General features: G+C 51.7%; 1 protein-coding gene across 8 annotated transcripts in view; it reads right to left on the bottom strand.

Annotated features, from left to right (window-relative positions):
• TNIP1 (TNFAIP3 interacting protein 1) overlaps nt 1–6,166 on the bottom strand; it is a 51,907-nt gene extending 45,741 nt beyond the window's left edge. For 3 of the 8 annotated variants that reach the window (XM_082455626.1, XM_082455629.1, XM_082455630.1), the window contains exon 1: nt 10–156. The gene's annotated coding sequence lies outside the window, so the exon portion shown is untranslated. Of the gene's footprint in view, nt 1–9; nt 158–6,052 lie in introns of those variants that run through there. The other 5 variants (XM_082455627.1, XM_082455633.1, XM_082455628.1 and 2 more) reach the window with 5 other exon arrangements.
• Between the last annotated feature and the right edge of the window lie 600 nt (nt 6,167–6,766).

Genomic DNA, 6,766 nt, shown 5'->3' with positions numbered 1-6,766 from the left:
CCGGCTTACCTGAGGGTGGGGACCCTGGGAGACCGCGCCCCGCTCTCCGCGTCCAGCCCGAGTCCAGGGACGCTGTAGAGGCCTGGGCCAGACTCTGGCCCCGCAGCACTGCACAGGATCCCGGGTCGGGGCAAGGAGACAGGGCCGGGGACTAGGAAGTGCTGGGGGCCGGGCCGCCCCACCCCCTGGGAAAGTCCCCAGCGATTGACAGGCCGGTCGCCCAATCACGCTGCGCCATCTGGGCGGGTCCGCAGCCAACGGGGTGGGACGCAGAGAGGTAAACAGCCGCCGCCGGAGCAGGCCGGTCCCTGGGTAGCCTTTGCCTCGGGCTGCAGCCTTTGCAGGTTTGGACAGTCCCTCGGGGCCCTCCCTGCTGCGGAAACTCCGGGCGCCGGAATGAGGCTGGGGCCACCCTGAAAGCCGGAATTTCAGAGTAGAGACGAGCCGAAGAGACCACCCACCCTTTCCTTGCGCCGAGGGGCACAGGGGCCGGAGCGCGGGGAGGGGACTTGCCAAAAGGCATGTAAGCATTTGTAGCTGAGCCAGAGCTAGAGTTCGGTCCAGGGCTCCCCCGAACTTCTTACAGAGCTCACAGAAATTCAGAGGTGAAAGTACCTTTAAAGAATCTTATTGTCACAGCTGACATTTTTTGCATACTTACTGCCCCAAACTTGGTAAGCACTTTGCATGCTTTATTTATTCAATTCGGTCAGTCACCCTAGTGAGATGGTTTTTATCCCCCCCCTTTTTTTTTTACCATAAATAAATTAATGTACAAGGCGCATGGAGGTTAGATGACCTCAGTAAGTGGCTGAACCAAGACTGAAACCCAAGTGAGCAAATCCGTAGCCCACTTTCTACACTGTCTACCTATATGTGGGCCAGATCATGCAAACAGGCTGTGAGATTTCCCAGACCAGGAAGGAGCAGTAACTTGGTTTCAGGTTGGGAACACTTGTTTTTTTAAGCCCACCATTTTATTTAAAAGAGGGTAAATTTTAATTTCAAAAAGTGGGAAGTCCTAACCTTGGAATATAGGACAGCTCTTTAAATTGGGTTAATATAGCTTTATGAAAAACTTATTCCAAAAGATTCGTTTCACCGGAACTATTGAAAACTTAGTCATTGACAGGCCCTCATCCTCAGAAAGGATTTGGGGAATTATTTCATACAGGCTCTCATTTTACAGGAGAGCTCTGTAAATTAACTGTGACTCTGTGTGAAAACACACACACACACACACACATACACACACAACCTACCCAACTATATGCCTAATCCAAGAACTCTCCTTTCAGGCTTTGTGACATCCTGGGATGCTTTTAGTTACTTCAAAGGGGTTATCAAAGTCTCAAAATGATATTAATTCTAGTTCATTTTAATTATGAAAATAAGTACACATATTTCAACAGGGGGAGGGAGAGAGGGATGCAAACACCAAACAAAGCACCACTGAGTGTCACTAATCAACGGGAGATTACGATCTTGGACTGGTTCATACCGCAGCTCTCAGGCATCACCTCACCCATTTGTGCGCCGCCCCTGCCCTGTCCGGTTTTCTTCCTGCTCTTGTCTGTAATTCCCAGTTTGCCTTTTCCTGGAATGCACTCTTCCTAATCCCAACCAAAGTCCTTCTCATGAACACTGAAATTTACTTTAAAAAGTGAAGAGTCTCCAACTGTTTGCATTTTGTTTCCAGACTATTCCAGCTGTTTTTGTAAATGTCTGACCTTAGAGAATTAGGCAAATGGTTTCATTCCCCAAAGTGCCAGGTGACTCCTAGAGGTGGGCTTGTTGGACAATGCTCTAGTATGGCACAAAAAGGTCACACAGTCATCTTTTTGCCTGATTCCCTCCTTTTGGATAATTTTTCTTAACAATTGCAATGTGTGAGAAGATGCATCTCTTCTAAGTCATGACCACATCCACCTCTTCCATCCATTTCAGTTTGTTTGAGTTCTAAACATTCCATGTTAGGGGCCATGGGACCGTTGATCACAATCCCCTATTTGGCAGATTGGTAAACTGAGTCCTCAATGTAGTAAATAACTTACTTAAGGCCACGCACATGGAGTGATGAAACCAGGGTTGGAACCCAGGTCCTTGGCTCCCGGTCATATGTGCTCTTTCCACTGCATCATGTTGTCTTTACAGTGTCCTGATTTTTCTTACTTTCTTACAGAAACTCAACACTCATGATGAACGTAGGCTATGGACTTAACTAATGGGGTTCTAACCACTCAACCACTGCCTTCCTGGGTTAAGTCTCTGTTCCTCTCTGAAAAATGGAGATAATGATTACCTACCCCTTAGGTGATCATGAGGATAAATGAGATAATGCAAGTAAAGCCCAAAGCTTGGCACACAGTAAGCATTCAAGAAAAGATAGTGGTTTGTAGATGTGGATTGCATGCATTGAGTAGAACTTCACTGTTAAACCCAGGAATGCAACCTCCCCAGGCTCCGTCCCACCATCCACAAACTCTCTGGGACCCTAGACTCTGGGGGCTAGGCAGGGTAGGAGATGGGCCCCCTAGCCTGGCACCCCCTTCTCCCCGCAGCCCTGGAAGGAAATTTCCAAGCTGGGAAGCTGGGCCTGACACTGAGAACTGAGTGACTCAGTCAGCTGGGAACCTCTTGCTCTTCCAGAGCGAGGACAAGCACCCGTGCAAAGCCCCACCTGGCAGGAGAATCAAAAGGCCTGTGCGTTGTTTCGTTGTTTCGTTTTGTTTTGTTTTAAGGCAGGCGGTTTCCCAGTCTCCTTTCTACCACTCCCCCGCCCCCTTCCACCACCTCCACCAAGGCTGCTCCAAAGTTAACACCTAAATCCACATTTGAGGGATATGAAAAACATACCAGAAAACCCTCAACTTATAAGTGACTGAGCTCTAAATCAAGGGCCTAAAAAGGAGTGAAAGCTGCATATTAAAAACATTAGAAGGTAATATTTATGGCATATTTGCTGTGTGCTAGGTCTGCACTTTCACATATCTCCCAACCAGCCTCTGAGGTCAGAACCATTATCACCCCCACTTCACAGATGAAACTGGGGCTCTGAGGCGTTAGGTGACTTCCACAAGGTCTTCAGCAGCAACAGATCACTGGAACATGAAGATCCCGGCTCTTAAACCCTTCACGCTCTTGAGCATTATGCTATGGAGTCTTGCCAGCTAGCAAGGCACAGAACTCAAAATGCCAGTCCTTAAAGAGTCCTTAGAAAGGATCAAACCCAGCCTTTTTCTTACAGGGATGAAGCCACTGAGGGCCAGGGAGGGCCAGGGACTTGTCACAAGTCTTACAGCAAGTTTGGGATAGCACTTAAGTCTCCTGCTCCCGGAGCAATGCTATTTCCACACACCTCAGTCATGGGAAACAGAGCTTCTAAGACAAATGAACATGTGCCTCACTCTTGATAGGTGAATTAGTGAGTCTGGGCCTTCGCTAGGGGTGATGAGCAGCTAATGAACTAAGAAAGGAGCAGTCCTGGGTCTGGGTCCCTTCCTTAGATCCAGTCCCACATCTCCATAGGCAGAGGCAATCTCAGGAATGGAAAATCCTACGATGGATTCTAGGTGCTTTTTGGTGTTGGGTGTGTGTGTTTATATGAGAGGGAGATTTCAGTGATAAATGAGAAATGCATGTCAAGCACATGGTGTTGGCTGAAATTGTATTAGGTAATCGTATTTGGGGGTAAAGAGTAAATAAATGAGCAGAGTTTATGGTCTCTGCTTCCCACCCTAAGCCCCAGAAAACATTTTTAGTTCTATCTACATCCCAAATAACTGCATGAGAGGATGGATACAATGGCGCTAAGAAATCCATAACTCTTGGGCTTCCCTGGTGGCGCAGAGGTTAAGAATCTGCCCGCCAATGCAGGGGATACGGGTTCGGGCCCTGGTCCGGGAAGATCCCACATGCCGTGGAGCAACTAAGCCCGTGTGCCACAATTACTGAGCCTGCGCTCTAGAGCCCGTGAACCACAACTACTGAGCCCGCGCCACAACTACTGAAGCCTGCACGCCTAGAGCCCATGCTCTGCAACGAGAGAAGCCACCACAGTGAGAAGCCCGCACACCGCAACGAGGAGTAGCCCCACTCGCCGCAACTAGAGAAAGCCCGCGCGCAGCAACGAAGACCCAACGTAGCCAAAAATAAATAAATAAATGCAAATAAATTTATTTTAAAAGAAAATCCATAACTTTTCACATTCATTCAGCACTTTAAGGTGAATTAAACCGTTTCATATTAACAGTTTGCCCCACTTCCAAGAGGCATGTCATGCAAGGGTTAGGAGGTGGACTCTGGAGTCTGATAGACCCTGGCTTAGATCACAGTCCTGCCACTTACACCTCGCGATGACTCTCCTCCAGATTCCTCATCAATAACAAGAAGGCTAAAACAGTGCCCAATGCACAGGGTAGAAAGAATGAAACGTCACAGAACCTGGCATCAGTGAGAGGCAACAATGATACTTATGATCAGCCCTATAGGGTGGGCAGGGATTATTCATCTACTCTTTCCAGTGAGGACCTCAGGGCCCAGAGCTGTGGAGGAACTTGCCCTAGACTTCACAAAGTGTTCTCGGAAACACCAGGCCTAGAAGGCATTTCTCCTTTTTCTCCAGGGTCTTTCCTGTTTTCCTCTTTTTTCATCCCAACTGTTTCCGCTGCGTCCCTGGGCTTGCCTCTTACTCTAGGCTTTCTAGGGCACCGCTGGAGGAGAGGAAAGGGCAAAGTGACAGTGGGGGAAATTCCCGCCTGTAGCAGACGTGGCCTAGCCAGGCCCCTCCCACAGTTCCTAGGAGCCCCAGGCCAGCTCCTCTCCCTCTGGCCTTCCTGTCTCCAGCTCAGAATGTCAAGTGGATCTGGGTTTGGATCCAAGTTTGCCCCTTGTCATCCTCCTGGAAGCGGGAAGAGGTCAGCCAGGCTCAGCCCAGCCCCTGAATGAGGCAGACCCATGGGAACCAGAGCATTTCCTAATCCTGGGAAGCCCTGACGGTGCTGTTCAGCCTCACCCCAAGTCCTCTCCCATGCACCCTCTTCTAGGGCCCCTCCCACTTCTCCCTCCATTCTTCTCCAGCCCAGAAGCCACTGTGACAGCAACTTGGCCTCCACTCCTTGCCCCTCCTAGCCAGGGACTTCCCTGGGCTGGGCCTCTGCCCAGCTTTGGAAAATCTGGACTGACTGTGATGAAAGATGAGGCCGCATCACCACTGTCTGCCAGCCCATCACCCACTCCTAGTGCCTCGGGCTCTCTCTGTGTTAAAGGCTCAACCACATAAAGGTCCAGCTGATCCTGGAGGAGAGCAGGTGGGAGAGCCCTCCAGACGTCCTTTCTCCCCGGTGTTAAGGAGGGCCCTAGCCTTCCACCATGTTCCCAAGGGAGGCGGGGCCAAACTCCCACCTGGTCTCTTCCTATCTAGCTTTAGACCACTGAAGTGCCCAACACATGCCCAAACACTTACCCTCAAAAACTCACAGACGCATAATCATGTAATGACCCAGACACAGACGCCCACGGACACACACACACACACATAGACATGCTCACACACTTTTGCTCACACAGTCGTACACACAGGCACCTCGGGAGACGTGACACATGCTCACAAATGTAGACACACGTTCTCACACATGCACACACACACACCTGCCTTCACACTTGCAAACCTACTCACCCCCTTTTCTTGGGAGAAGGATAAGACAAAAACAGACCTTTCTTTTCCTTCCCTTTGGAAAAACTGGCAGTGACTAGAGAGAAAAAGACTGGCTGAGAAGGCAGAGCAAGAAGAGGAGGGCAGGAAGAGGAAATAAGAAATGGAGGGAGAGACGCAAGAGGAGAGCGAGGCCGGGCAAGGAGGTAGAGGCCCAGAGCCCAGGCCCATGGGGGGAGAGGGAGCTGGGCCGGGGCAGACACAGATCCCAGCTGGCAGGAAAGCGGAGGGGGGCCAGGTGGCTCGTGGCTCAGCCAGGAGGGTCTGGTGGCCCCGGCAGTCTTGTGCGGTGAACCCTTGCCCTGTCCTGGCTCACGGCCCCCGTGCCGGGTCACTCACCTGGGGAAGGGCAGGGGAGGACGGGGTCTGTGCAGCGGGGCTGCCACCCGAGAAGGCTCCTCGGCTCACTGCGCTTCTGCAGGAAGGAGAGCTGGGCCAGGCTGACTTTTAGGCAGGAGGGGAATTCCCCACGACGGAGACGCAGGCAGCCCCGCAGACTCGACTGAGGCCCATCCCGCCCCCTGGCAGAGCACAGGGCCCTTCTTTGTCAGTTCCCCACCTGTCACTTCCCAGACGGGCTGTCGCTTGTTGTGAATTCCAGGGCAGGGAGGGGGCTCTGGGTAAGAGCCCGCCCGGAAGCCTGATGATTCTGTGGCTGGACTGAGAACTGGCCCAGGGGCAGAGGCAACCCGGCCTGGCCCACCCTGCCCCAGTGTGGGGTTCTCCCGAGGACCTCGATCTCTTCCTTTGCCTAAGGTGGGGGGATTCCAGCGCCCAGGGTCCTGGCTGAAATCACCAGCCGCCCAGCGCACATCCTCTTGCCCATCCCCCCTCCCCGTTCCTCTCCCATCTGTTTCCACTTAGTTTCTTCTCCACAGGGTAGGAAAAAGCCCACTCCTTCCCTCTGTGCCGGATCTCATTGGGATGTTGAGTGGGGCCTTAGAGACCTACCCACCAATGAGCAGTCCAGCTCTGCACTAACTCCTGAGGCTCACTTCCCCATCCTGAGCCTCAGTGATCCCCTGCTGTAAAATGGGGATAATGAGTCCTGCT

The sequence above is a fragment of the Balaenoptera physalus genome (genome assembly GCF_965194825.1).
Source record: "Balaenoptera physalus genome assembly, chromosome: 3".
Classification (NCBI taxonomy): domain Eukaryota; kingdom Metazoa; phylum Chordata; class Mammalia; order Artiodactyla; family Balaenopteridae; genus Balaenoptera; species Balaenoptera physalus.
Note: the sequence above shows the minus strand (reverse complement) of the source record. Positions and strands in the feature narration are given on the sequence as shown.